A 15,746-nucleotide genomic window follows, 5' to 3' on the forward strand; every position below is an offset into this window, starting at 1 on the left:
TGCATGGATATCCTCACATTTCAGGCATTTTGCAACTGCTTCAGACGATCTATGTGCATTAGTTTTACTTTGTTTCAGGCTGAGAGAAATGAAGGTTATTTTAAAAACAGTATTGTTAACCTTGAGTAGGTTTTTGTCTAAGCATTTTAAGTATGAGTCTGAAAACTGCTTAACCTTTTTCATGTAGTAGTTTAATGTTTTGGTCCCCTCTATTATTTACACAAAGAATATCAGTTAGATCTGATAACGACATGTTTTAATATGATTATTCAACAATTGAAATAAACACCCTGCCCATAGACATGTAAATAAGGCTTTTTGTCAGTGATCGGTGCTGTAAAATCTGCTGTTAATCATTATTACAGTTCATGTGCATGCGTGTTATAATAACTGTGATGAGTCACTATCCGGCCCTATTGTGTGGTCTTCAATTTACAGCTCTATAAATTCCAGTGAATGCCTGCAAAGACTTGACGTCTTTCCTTTATGCTTCAACAGTGCATAATTACAAAGATGCATCGTGCTCAATTTTACACCATCTTCATCATTTGCTTTGTTCGGTAGTTGGTTGTTTCCTTTTTGATATGCGCACACATAGACACCATGCTGCACACCCGCATACAATCCACATGCAATTCAAAACAGTGTTTTCTTCCAAAAAACAAACTAGTCTTTAGCCACGCTTGATATGAATCTTGATGGTATCGGGGGGGAAGTGGTTGGACAGGTTTCTCCATGGCCTGAAGGTGTTGTAAAGGGACGCAGAAGCCTCCTGAAACAGAAGAGCAAACATCCCCATTAATTTCAATAAATTAAAGGAATGACGTCATACTTCCAGGGAAAAGAAGTTAAATGCAGCTAAACTAAACAGAAACATATTTTCTCATGTGCCTCTGACATTCAGCTAAGGTGTTTGAACGGTAGCTCCTATATGAGACCCGTTGACAGTGTGACAAACTGAGAGGTATTGTGACACTGTTTGTTATATATATATTGTATTTCTTTAAAAGGAGATGTTCTTTGCATTAAGAATAATAATAACATGCTGTTGACTTCTCTAAAACGGGTATTTCCAAACCTAGACAGATAACTGATCTGTATGACAAGATACAACTAGTTGTAAGAGGGAAAGCATGTTTTTTAGCTTTTTTATTAATCTTTTGTAATTTGAGTGAACCAACCCTTTTACATTGGTTGCCCGTTTTTAGCCTAGCGAGAATGAAGCAAAGAAGAGACTATTTGATAGAGACGTAGGTATCTCTTTCATCATGTTATATAGATAATAGTCAAAAAAAGTTTCTTATGACGCTAATTATCACTTTCTTTTCCTTTGCCTTTAAAATGAATAGGTACAATAATTAAAAAGAAGAATTATTCATTGGTTTCTAGCATGGTCACATAAGCTACCTTTTTTAATTTAGACACGACACACTTAACAATCGGGCACATTAGAGTGACTTTACAAGCACACCTTATAAAACCCCTTCATCACCCTAATACATCTGCCATTTAAAATGACTTTTTCTTATTGTTAATGGGCCCGATAATTAGAAAAGCACTCTGCATGACGTACCTCATCTTTTTTGCACAAACATTGGTCATACTCTACTCACTGGTTGACTCATCTCTCCTCTAACATTTACCATTTCATTCATCCTTTCTTTTCCTTAATGGTCAGTGAAAACCTACGCCAAAAAATCAGTCATTGGTTGAGGCTCCCTGGCCCAGTTCTCCATATATCACAAGGAAGGTGGATGAATGGCTTTATTTCACCTGCACCTTTTGTTGACTGTGTGTTTCTTTGGTTGTGTGCATGTGGTTGTGTGCATGTGCGTGTCATCCTGTGAGGCGACTGAATGGCTGTCCCTCCACATTGTTGAGTTACAGGGCTCGTCCTCCTACACCCTCATCATGGCCTTGCGCTGACGCATCCCAGAAGCCTCTTCACTCATTGACTCTTCTGTCCCCTTCCTCCCACGGCCTCGCTAGGCAGAATCCCGCTATTGTCCCACCACACGTTCACAGGCTAGGAAACAGCCGGGCACACACTCATACACACCATGCACGATATGTGCAGATGGATCTGGAACAACACAAAATCATACCTGAGCCTCCTGAAAAACCAAACAAACACACGTTTTCATTTGCTCAGATAATATGAAGATGTTGTTTTCCCAAGTGGAATAGTTCTCTAGTTGTTCCCACAGTTTCCATCTTAATCTACTCTTAGAGGAAACCGCGCTCATTCAAACCCAAAGTCAATGTGTGTGTTTATGTGTTCCTGTGTCTGTTACTGTGGTTCTGTGTGCTGGGTTAGTACGTGTAATAACCTTTAGCCTCTCTCACCATTGTTTCTGGGACATGCCCCACTGCTACTGTAACCAATTCCCAGAGATTTTGGCATCATAGTAAATCTAGCAACATCTTGTGTTCATTTCACATCTGGGTCCGCGCCAGAGCTTAAGGAGAGGAGCTTCTTAAGTCTAAAGATCATATGCTGTTGTTCATCCCAAAACTGGACTCTGATAAGGACTCTTCGATTGTTGTATGACCAATATAAACAAACATGTTTTAACAAAGGATCCATGTATTTAATCTATTTTAATCCATACATTGTAGATTTTTAATCAAATATTTTTAGCTGTTTAGTATTTAATGATACATTCATGGTATCCAAATAACCCAACTCTTTAGCATAGTGGTTTAGCGGCTGGCTTTTTCTCACACACAGAGGGCATTGTGTCCTGTAATGGAGCCCTGGCCTAAGGGGCCATTGCTTTACAGCCCACAACTCATAGACATGTAGGCTTAGTTCTCTGCCTCAAAACACATTGTTGCGGTTGGATTTCCTTCTGAGTACAGTATTTTACCCATAAAGCCTGATTAACAACGGAGCCTGTAATGGTTTTTCACAAAAAATACAACAAATCTGGAAGCAAATGCTGAATGCATGGAGCTGGGTACAGTACATCTCCCATGAGGAATACATGCAAAAACATGGGAGCAGCTTTGAGCAGGAATCACTTGGCTCGCCTCCTTATCCGCAAATTAAAATCTATTTGTGGTCAGCTCCACAGAAGCAATCATACAGGGATCCCAAAGATAGAGTTTATATTGAAACTTAGTCGCAATTTGTGAATAAATCCAATTACCATCAGTTCTAACTTTATTTTTCTTTGAGACACATTTTCCCCTTTCCCCCAAATTCCATAAATATGAGCCACAAGGTCTCAAAAACCACCACTTTTCCCAAATGTGAAACTTCTGTGACTCACAGCCTACCTCACCATTTCAGAACATGATGACGGATGGTCTGATGTCTACACATCACACTGATAATTATAATTATTTCCTCTCAATCTGTTAAAGCATTTTCCACTTTCAATCAATGTTTGTGGTCATTAACGCTACATTACATATGACCTCAAGCTCACGCAGGTACATGTGCTTGTCCTGTTGCCAACAAACACTCTGTATCATACAAAAACCAAACCTGTGGCAACCATCCATTTTAAAATGACACACTGCAGTTACACGCTGAACAGTGCAGAACAGTGGGCAACCAGCTGGTGGCTGGTGGACAGATACTTCCCTCCAGGAGTTGGTGCAGTCTAGATCAGGATTAAAGGAAGATTGGACACCACCCATCGCAGTCAGGAAACTACGGGTGGGACATTTGCACAGCAGACTATAGGACATCAAATATAAAGAACTCTAAGAGAACAAAGATATGTGAGATTGTGCAGAAATACTTTTTGTGAATCTGAAGTGGTTACTTTCCCAAACAAAAGACACCAAAGAGGATACGTACGTTGACTCAGCAGGGATGGAATCAAATAAACTGTTTTATATTCCATTTTATATTAAATTGTCTCCTCCCGCCTGACTTTTTTTTTGTTTTCCTTCCAATGAATGAAAACATTTTCACCATAAATTGGAGGAGGCAAGTATTATGTATCAACATGTCATAAGGGAGAAACCTCAGACATCCACTTTTTCAAAGCTTTACAAGACCACAGTATTACTCTTTTCATGTTGTAATGCCCATGAAGTTGCTCTGATCTTTAAGTTATCTTGCTTTTGTGATTATAGGCGTTGTCTCTTACATACTGATCGGTTTCTGTGGTCAGATGACTATGCAGGTGTAAAATTGTTATTTAATTGAGCATCATAAATGCTTTCTGGTAACCAAGGTGCTAAACAGACATGAACAAGTGATAACCTGCCAGATTTGTTTTCTGACTGCTGTATATCATCTCAAATGACACTTTGGTTGATCCTTCACGATATTTCCAATGTATCAAAGGGATATGTCATTAAAATAACATGGGAGGCCTTAAAATGACACTGTAATTAGTACACTGTGACATCCAATAATAACAGTGTCATTCATATTTCCTTGTTCTGCAGTTGTCTACATATAATTACACTGTCAAATATAACATGTACAATTGTTCAGCATTTTGTAACGATAACACATTTGACAGCTTTATCTGCCACATTTGATGACATAGTTATAGTTAGTGGTTGATTGTTGGCACCATTAAACCAAGTAACATTTATTTTCCCATTGTTATAATATGGTCACACCGCTTGCGTGATTAGGCATCACAGAGTCTTGTTTGAAGCAACAATAGGGTTGGTTTCTAAAAGTTGACAGCAAGTATGTGTTGGTAAAAGGTTTATCAAATGGAACCATTGTTTTTGGATTCACACCTTATATGCTTTATTGAAAACACAGTTGAGTTGGGCACTAGGAGAGAGGTAAGGTGCATAGCAAAGCAGACAGAGGCAGTGGGTTAAGGTAAATTGTAAAGGCTGAGGAGGAGAGAGGGGGAAGGAAGGGATGCAGTGAAAGTTGTGAAAGGTGAGTTAAAAAAGACACCTGTGAGAGGAACAAAGCAGCAGCAGCTGGCTTGGCTTTACTTCTTGGAAACACCACAGAGTCTTTAAAGGGTTAAACTGGGTCAACACACACACACACACACACACACACACACACACACACACACACACACACACACACACACATAGCTACAGACTCACATACACATGTCCAAACACAACCTGTATGGTGAGAAGTCGGGTTTCTTTATGTTGGATTGAAATGGGTTTTATGTTTCTTTCTCCAGCATGTTGAGACTGAGATGCTTCATTATCAGCATGCCATCTGACATTGATGTTCTGAATGTACAGAGCTGAAGGTTATACAAGGGCAGGAGACATCCATGATGTTCAAGCTCAAGTTTTTTTTATGACAACTTTATGACACCATGGAGTTCCCAGGGTGTTTCTTGCTCTGACTAATCTTAATATTTTCCCAACCAGGTAAGAGCTAGTAAGAACCCTGAGGGTGATTACATAAGTAAGAAAACAAGAGTGGTATGCTTATTAGAGATCATAACTTTTAGGAAACGCTCCATTACCACCCCCAGAAAACCTCCAGGCATGATGCCCCACACCTCTAACCAACAGTCAAAACACTCCCAGTGTGTGAATGCATGAGGAGAGTCATTCCCTGTTCGATCTCACGTCCATGGAGCTACAGAAACACCAACAAAATTGCCTGTCTAGTGTACACTGCAATATTGCATCAGACAACTCCAAGCACCATCCTGTTTACCCCAAATACATAAAATGAGAGTTAGTGCAGGAGTGACATTGAGAAAAACTTGGACATTTAAGCAACATATGTTTTTATTCTGTGTCTATAAGCCACTGTTATTTACCAGGAGCCTTGTGAACTCAACACAGATATATTCTGAGTAATAGGGAAAACAAGTAGGATTATAGTATTGCATCTTAAAGTGCTGTAGAACTGAGGTTGAATCAAGATGCATTTATGTATGTCCTGTGCAAACACTTGCATTCACTTTGAAGATTTTGCATATATATTTGATTTTGTCTGTGCTATATTATTGTCTAAAAAGTGTTATAAGAGCAAATCAAAGGGCCACACTGTTGCAATGGTCATAGTTTATTTTCAAATCTATTACGCGATCACCTTCCTATTGCTTTAAGCTCTCTGTGGTACACCACATAGAGTAAAATAATCCCCCAGAAAAATGAAGCACTAGATTTGTGACCAGTTTTAAAATAACTACATTCTCAGTAGCAACACTTTGCCGCAGGTAGGCTCAGCTAGTAGAACGTATGAAAGAGATGAACTGATGAAACTAAGATAATGCCAGCCTTATCATTTGATACAACAATGATGTGGGGTTAAAGTTAAGCTGTTTTCTGGTCTGTAAAGGCCCTGACACCAAAGAACACATCCCGACGGACCCGATTGTTGTGTTGCCTCACGTCTCCTGCGTCTTGGCCAAAAAGACACAATGGTGCTGGACACACCAATCTGAGTAGGGCGACAGGACGCTCATCGATGGCCAGACATCTATCGACGGCCGAAATTGGCCCGTTGTATCCGGGCTTTAAGAGTCCTAACTGTTGAGAAACCACCAACATTGTTTGACACACCATGTGATGAGCCTGTGAAGGAATGACATTGCACAAGATTTAGACATAAGAATCCAGAATGTCTTTCGTCTTTCACATAAACGTGACACATTAAATGAACAGTGTGTTTTGATCTGAAGGTTTTATTAGCTTTTAGAATCGTTCCTTTGTCCTGAGCCATTCTTTGGTATGCTTAGACAAAAAGAGATCAGTTTCAGACGGAGTCTGCAAGGAGGATTAGATAGGAAATGCCAGCATAGGACACGCAAGACGTATCGGAAACGAGCTCACCAGCTTGATCTGAAGCTACCTCTCTCTTAAGTAGGGACAAATAATTCAGATACACACCACTGTACCCTTATACACAATTAAAAAAGACACACACCAGATGTATTATGCCCAAGCTTGTATAATTCTTCAAGACCATTTGTGTCATTTGTATTGATGTAACCAAAGCACAGAGTTTACTGGAAAGGCCATGGACATAGTGAGTTACTGATATAAACAGTGGGATCAGTAATGGTAAGAATTCCTCCGAACTCGTTGGTTAGATGCCCTTGTTGCTTCTGTTAGAAACATGTACTTCAGATAACTCTTGACTGTTTCCAAACAAACGGAAGAATAAACCCTTCTATTCTACTGAAATCAGGAAAACATTTGCTTATCTTGCCGATCAAGCAAATATTATACTTCATGCGTTGTTATTTTGTCTGTCTAAGCTCCTTCCAATGCTGATCTTCCAGTGATATCCCGCATAAGGGTTTGACAGGGAGAAATGTTGTTTATGTGCCGTCTACTAGCTAATGTCCTCACTAACACTAAGAAAGTGGATCACATCACTCCTGTTCTGAAATCTTTACACTGGCTTCCTGTGTGTCAAAGAATAGATTTCAAAATACTGCTGCTGGTTTATAAAGCAATGAATGGTTTAGGCTCAAAATACATTTCTGACCTCCTGCTAAATTATGAACCATCCAGATCTCTCAGGTCTTCAGGGACTGGTCAGCTTTCTGTCCCCAGAGTCAGAACTAAACATGGAAAAGCAGCGTTCAGTTATTATGCTCCAAATATCTGGAACAAACTCCCAGAAACCTGCAGGTCCGCTGCAACTCTGACTACTTTTAAATCCAGGCTGAAGACTTTTCTTTTTGTCGCTGCTTTTAATTGAACTATTCATATCTTAGACTGCACTGTAACTTTTATCCATGTATTTTTTCTTTTAATGTTTAATTGAACTATTCATATCTTAGATTGCACTGTAACTTGTATCCATGTATTTTTTCTTTTAATGTTTCTTTTATTAGCTTTTCTTTTTAATGACTGTTTTTAAATGCCTTTTTCTTAATGTCTTTCATTTTTTGTAAAGCACTTTGAATTGCCTTGTGTTGAAAAGTGCTATATAAATAAACTTGCCTTGCCTTGCCTAATATATAACTCTCTTCCAATCTCAAATCAACAAAATCCTTTTTATAAACCATTCAACCTTCAACATCATACATTCAAATTGGTTCCTTTCCCCATAATTGTTTATATGCCATGTTTTAGTTTCCAAAAGATATCCACCACCAAGAAAAGTTTCGCAGATCACTGCATAATACAATTCTCGTAAATGTAACAAAACATTGTGTGTACAGTATAGGTGATTCATTATGATGAGGGTTGCCACATTTTTTATTTTAATTGATGAAAATAAGCTTTAACTTTGAACATTTGAATCAAAAGCAGGACCCACAATTCTCTACTTTTTTTTCATGTACATGACAGCACGAATTGGGAAATGGATATCCGTAATATACGTTTTAAGCACATGGGATTTACTGTGTTGATTGGGCGAAACCTCTGCTTGGGTTCTTTAAGCTCCTGTGTTCCTCTGTGTGTGGCGGCTGGCAGTGGACATCTGACAGACAGCAGGGCTGGTGTTGGCCTACAGGGCTTAGTTACAGCCATAAACAAGAACCCAGAACACGTTGACACAGTAGCTACTATCTGCTACTTCAAAATCACATCTGCTGAAGCCATTACAGCTCCATGGTGAAGGATGGGCAGCGTAAGAAGTGGTGGAAAGGAAACAGAAAGAAGTATGGAGTGAAAGAGCAATGAGCAATAAGACCTTCAGTGACAAGGTCTTTCTCAAAGGGATAAAGGAATCTCCAAACCATAAAAAAGCATTTAAAGAAAAATGTAGTGTGTGTTGGATTGGGTTTGAGGAAGATTCCATTTGTCTGGTTCTGTGGAGCATAGGGGTGTAACGGTATCCGTATTCGTCCCGTACCGTCACGGTTCAGACGTCACGGTTCGGCACGTGCAGTCACACGACGAATACGCCTTTTTTTTACGAGTGGGAAAAAAGTCTGTCATTCAGGGCAGTATCCACTACACTATTTATAATCCAGGGGGCGGTATTGCGTCTAAAAGCTGTTTGCCAGCCGCCCTTAAACAACAAATGAAGAACAAGAAGAAACACAACAACAAAACGAACAAAATACAAGAAGAAGAAAAGTTAGTATGGCCATTTCAGATAACACACAGGAGCTAGAACCCACCTGCTTCTTTTAAATCAGCTGTGTGGGAACATTTCGGGTTCCCTGTGGACTACAATAACAATTAAGTGTGCGAGTGGTGGATCGGACGAGTGGTGGATCGGACGAGGACGGTGTGTCGCCGTTGTTCTACAGTGGTGCGGTATGCTAATGGTAACGCCAAAACACGACAAACATGCTAAATCATATCAGAAGGCATCACCCAGATTTGCCAATCACCGGAGCCCGGCAAAAGACAACAGCAGTTCAACAGCTGATCCCCGCTGTTTTTAAGAAGCCAAGAGACATGAAAGCAGTGAGACCAAAATAAATAACGGAAGCTTTTGGCATATGTTTTTCAACGACTTTGCGCTCTTGAAACACTTTCTTATTATTTATGATGTCATATTTTCAAGACATCCTTTTTAGTTTTACAGCTTGATGAAACCTTTTTGTTTGACATCAGCCATTATAGATAATATGGCCATCTGAGTGTGTGTGGTACTGTGTATGGTTTGTTTTTAACTGTTTAATACAGTTAATTATTCAAAATGTCAGAGTTCTTTATTTTTAAACTGAAACTTGCACTACTGTTCAAACATAAATAACAACAAACCTGGAATTATGCATTTGGGACTTTTTTTTGCTTTTTCTTGTTGTACCGAACCGTACCGAACCGTGACCTCCAAACCGAGGTACGAACCGAACCGTAACTTCTGTGAACCGTTACACCCCTAGTGAAGCATCATGGAAAGAGCTTCATTGAGTTCAGTGACTCAGATTTTAACAATGTGCATGGTAAAAATGGCAGAACCTTAAAGGTCGACCATGACGGAGGGCGAAGCACGGAGAGCATCTTTTAGCACAGCAACACTGACCACACGTGATGAATCATACAGCTTAGGCAAATATTGCCTAATGAATGGAATAAATAAGAGATAATAAATGAAAGAATGCAGCCAGTTTGTCAATATGTCTTTTAGAGCGGTGAGATGACAATAGCATGTTGGCTCCAGACATCACTTTACCTGAGTGCAACTAGAAGAGCTGCTTGAAAGGTCCTTTTTTTTCAAATTGTATTATTTCGACTTTACTAATCAAAATATTTAGAACAAGGCTTTGAAGACAGCCCTCAATTATGACCCATTAGTTTGCTATTTCCTGATTTGTTTGTGAAGCACTCACCCTTACCATCCTCATTATTTAAAGTAAAACCAGGTTCTTACACATAATTTGGAAAAAGAGTGACTAGAGTTAACATTAAAAATAATATTTTACAAACGTGCATCCGTTTAAAAGATGACCTCCTAGTTTAACTTGAATCTGCCATTCTTGCTTATGTGCACTTTTAGTTTGTCTTGTTTACATAATGTCTGATCATCTGATCAATCATGTTTGCCAGACTTGAGATATTTATGAATTGTTGGGATACTACCATGTTCCCAGATCTCATCATGTTACTACAGCAAGCACCACGTTATCCCTACCAATATAAATGATGGCCAAAACCATAACAATTAGTCAAGATGTTAACATGTGGCATCAACCTTTTAAACAAAATCTTTATTTAAGTAGAAGGGAGTTTTCTGTTGGAACAAAGCAATTTTATAAATGATAACCATTGAAATATTGCCCCTTGAGCATTCATTCTCCAGAGTGCTCTTCAAATATATATTGAATACTTGATGTCTTTGTATTCCAAAAATCTCTCCTCTTCTGGCCTTCAGATGGCTGAAGATTATATTTGCACACTCGGCCAAAATATACTCACACAGCATCCAAAGCTACTCTTGCTGCATTTATCTGGGGTCAAAGTGCAGGAAACTGAGTCTTATGAGAGGAAATTGTTATGTTATTGTCTATTAGGGACTCCTTGTTCAAAAAGCCAATTGATAATGTAAAAGACGTTTCTTTATAACCCTCCTAAAATAATATTCATACTCTGTGTACTTGGCACCTCATTTGACAAGGAGATAGCTCTGGACAGATGTTCCCTTCTGTCTCAGTTGATGTGCTTCTCGGGTGGGAGAGGCAAGGTTGAACACAGCAGGATTGTATACGCTGAAGACTATGAAGGGTGGGGAGGCCGAAAACATTGCACTGGTAAAACAAAGAAAGAAAAGAGTCATGCAAAAGTTCTGGAAGATGAGTGAGATCATAGTCGCCTGAGGAGAGCAGCTGTCCCCCACACACTGCATCAACATTTTTAAATCATTCAACGCTCTTTTCTAAACATTTGATCTAGTTTCAGAAGTAGTTGGGTCTGGCCATTTCATATATAAGAGGCCTATATGAATACATAAATGCCCTGTCCTTGAAGACATTTTCACATATAATCTCACGAGAATCAGGGAATCTGGAGTTGCTAAAAAATCTGTAGGATGCATTCTCATCTACTGGTAATATGCGTTTTCTTTAAGCAAGGGGTTGGGCACAACATGATTTTATTGGGCGTGAATAAAGGCTCTATATTAGGTGTTGACTCAAATGGTCAACACCTAATATGAATGTTCCTGCCAGATTTCTCCTTTTTGTCACTAATCTCTTGCACTCCCACTTTAACACTATAACAAGGAGCTCTGGAATGACCCTGGTTTGGTGGTTGGGGTGTAAATATAAAACAATATGAATACAATTACGAGATAAAGAACGAGATCGCGGATACAAGCGGCCGAGATGGGTTTTCTCCGCAGGGTGGCTGGTGTCTCCCTTAGGGATAAGGTGAGAAGTTCGGTCATCAGGGAGGGACTCGGAGTTGAGCCGCTCCTCCTTCGCGTCGAAAGGAGCCAGTTGAGGTGGTTCGGGCACCTAATTAGGATGCCACCTGGGCGCCTCCCTAGGGAGGTGTTCCAGGCACGTCCAGCTAGGAAGAGACCAAGGGGTAGACCTAGGACCAGGTGGAGGGATTATATCTCTTCGCTGGCCTGGGAGCGCCTTGGGATCCCCCAGTCAGAGCTGGTTGATGTCGCCAGGGAAAAGAAAGTTTGGGGCTCTCTGCTGGAACTGCTACCCCCGCGACCCGACCACGGATAAGCGGGAGAAGATGGATGGATGGATGGATGAATACAATTAGGGAATTTGTCATCTCAACAGAGGCTACATTGGAATCATTTGTGCAATATATGTCTCCCAGTCAGAAAATACTGATAAATTCAAGTCATTCAAATCAAGTCTTTATCACTACAAACTTTCAAAAGATGCTACACACCCAATTGGAAACCATGTAGAGTGAATGAAACATCAACAGAATGGAATGAACCACCAAATTGTTCCTCGATTACTGGAAGTGAGGTGATAACCAGACTCTCTGCGATATGTGGTTTTCATTTGAGTTCCCAAATTAGGAGTCATGAAGTCAGCTTGTCTGCTGAAAAAAAAGTTACATTTGTATTTGATTTCTGTGTGTGTGTGTGTGTGTGTGTGTGTGTGTGTGTGTGTGTGTGTGTGTGTGTGTGTGTGTGTGTGTGAGACACTGTTCTTGGGTGGTTGGAGCTTGGCAGACACACCCTGCCTCTGTGCCAAATGCTTCTCTAATCAACCCTGGTCACTGGAGTTAGATTGCTGCTCTCTAAACCTCTTTAACTGAGAAAAGATGTAACGGTTTCACCCTCCGTTCGGCACAGAGCTCCATCCCTTCACTCAAAGTTGGGTGACCGTTTATAATCATTTCATTATGAAACCAGAGATTTAAATATACTGCGTCTATGCAATGAAGGTGGAGCTGCTTACCGTGTTACACTGAAAATTGCAGTAAGCATTTCCAGCCAGCAGTTATGGCCAATCTTAACTTTCACAGTAATTGCTGCTGTGTTTTTCCACTCACTCTTTGCCATAAAAAACATTCTCATTAGACACAGACCAAGTCCTATGCTTGCATCTCTGAGATATAAGTTACTTCATACTTTTAGATTTCATAGAAAGGGAAAATAACACGATTAGTTTTCGGTAAATATTTCCCGTTTTTAAAAAAAAATGTATTTTGCAGATGGAGTTCTTCTTAATGGAGTAACATGCACACATGTCTACAAACACACACATACACCTTTTAAATCCACACACATCATGTTCTGGGGCTCCCGATGGTCTGCTAAACCCAAATCTCCTGGTGCTTTCTAGCAATGAGAGATGGTTTCAGAGCCATAAAGATGTCTCTTCCACTCACATAAACCTCTGACTACTGTAACTCCAAACTAACCCGGGGGACCACACATGACCCCTCATCATCACCATGTGACTACCCTTTACCAATCCTCTATCAACTGACAGGCTTGCATGGCAGAACTTTAACAAATCTCAGCAGCATTGAAAAGGCATTCTCTAATAATTAACCATCATTCTTACCTTGGGATTATTTGTATTGCTTCCTATGTCAGTAGACTATTCTGTAACTCAACTCTGCAGTCAGCCAGAGTTCACCATGCGTTAGAGTTACAAGGCTATACACGACTACTGTTTGAGGTGTATCTTGAATAGCTGAGAATAGAAGTAGAAATCTGGTTTTAGAATTTCAGAGTCAAGCCTTTCTGCTTTTTTCAGTTTCTTACCAACTCCCTTTCTCTCATCTCCTCAATCTTGATAAGCATGCATCGCTGGATGTTTGTAAAATGACATCACAATAAACTAAACCAAACCACATACAGCACATGCCTCAGCACTGTGCGTGTGTGTAATCATGTACTTATATAACATCAGCGTGTGATTCACAACCAACATATCAGTATCAACATCAAATGAGGAATATCTTCCGACAGAGTTTGCATCTGTCGGAAGAGAAAATACCTTCAAAAAGCTTGTGGTTTTGAATGAGAACATTATATTCCATATTAGTAATCCTCTTGTGTTTTTTTTTTATTGGATGGGTGACCAGAGCACATGGGATCAGCTCTTCAGTAACACCCCAGGCGCTAGTTACTCACCCTGTCTTGCTTAAGCAAACATTTGATTGCCAAATGTGTGAGTCAAATCCAGAAACCCTTTGAGGGGATGAGCGATGAGATGACATTTGCTTCATGGTTTACTGTTGTCTCAAAACATGGACAAGAATCAAGTTAGACATTTCCAATTCATGATCCCCTTGAGTACATTCTGATTGCAGACAGTGCTGTGTGCGAAGAAGCTTAACATTTTAAATTACAATAACAAATATCGATAAATCAAAAGCATAAGACATTTTCATCAGTCAGGTCCAATTCACATTGGGCCTCTCAATTAATGGGGGTGAAAAGTTTCATACTGTTGTATACGCTCAGCATGTACTGATGTAAACATCTTAACTCAATGAATAACTGGAAACTATATTTCAAAGAAATGGTGAATGAAGTTTAACCCAAATCAACCTGACAAGACAGTGTCTGAATGACAAATGTCTTTTTAGCATTATGTCCTGCGGCTCGTTTATGATGTCACGTGTTCCTGCTGCCACGTCGAGGGTCTGCAGAGTGTCGGCCACATGTCGGGCGGAGGTACAGTGAACAGCTTTGGCTTTCACACATTAATTTCTTTGTTTGTTGAGAAATGCTTATTGTGGCAACAACCTCCTCTTGTGTGTTGCCGTCGAGGCCAGCTCTGGTTTTCATCTTGACTGGAAAAAAGACATTAGAAGAGAAAGGAAGAAATAAGGAGAGTGAGAGACAGAAGACAGACAAAAAGAAACACTTTAGGAAAGAATGACATGGCACAGAGACAAGGCGGCCATTAAAACCAGCTGACAATCCTACTGATTAATTTCACCACATCAGAGATGGAACTGGATTTGCGTCTGGCAGCGCAGACTATGTAAGTATAAGATAAAACACAGCAACTGACGGCTATTTTAAGCAAACGACTTCCAGCTACTTCTGAAACTCCACGAGTGCTGAAGGAAAGTGGGCAAACAAAGACAAAGTGATGGGTCTGCGCTGTCAAACTGTTTAAGAAAGCTCAATTACAGTTAAGTATATTCACAAAAGTACACACACTCTCAGAAAACAGGGTCCAAACTACACAACTAATCAGCATTGCTTCAGTGTGTCGTCAGAGATAAATGTTGAGAGGCAAGTGCTGTCAAACACTCCATGCTCTGCAGGGAAACGTATGGACTCCATTGGCACTTGTCCCACCTTTTACTTACAGTATCACAGAGATGCAAAAAGAAAATACGTTACTTAAAACCATTTGTGTTTATCTTTGGCCTTGAGTCTTGACTAGCTAGATTGGCACGTAGCAGGAAATTGATTCTGTTGTTGTATCAACCCCATAGTTGCCATTTCCTTTGTTCTTCTGTCTTCTCTTATCAGTCTCAATCTCTACTGACTAGCACTTAAAACAGTTGTTTTTACAAAAAAATCAGAAAGAATCCCAAATATTTCTGTCTCTGCGTGTGTTGGTAGACAGCTGCGGATGATTACCTGGGCTCAACAGTGTGTCATGGCAGCAAAAACTATATGCTGTGACATTAGCGTTACTTCCTGAGTTAAAGGTCTAATGTAAAATGTCAGGGGTTTGAAAAGTGAGAACTAGATAGCCTGATGCCCACTTCCCTTTGTCCGTGACGCCATTTTTCTGACATGGTGTATTTAGTTCTTTCAAATGTTTGATCTGTCTGTTTTTCATCCATAAAAAGTCCTGATCACAGCTATTTTCTTTGTGAAACATTAGAGCAATTTAGGATACTTACTGTAGGATAGCATGACACTGCAATTGTCATGGTCAACTTTTTGGCAAGTGTCAGAGGAATTTCGTCAAACTAATGGATGTCTTTTAAAAGGTGTTCAGGCCCTTTTTTTTTTTTGC

The sequence above is a fragment of the Gymnodraco acuticeps genome, unplaced genomic scaffold (assembly GCF_902827175.1).
Source record: "Gymnodraco acuticeps unplaced genomic scaffold, fGymAcu1.1, whole genome shotgun sequence".
In the NCBI taxonomy this organism is placed as follows: Eukaryota; Metazoa; Chordata; class Actinopteri; order Perciformes; family Bathydraconidae; genus Gymnodraco; species Gymnodraco acuticeps.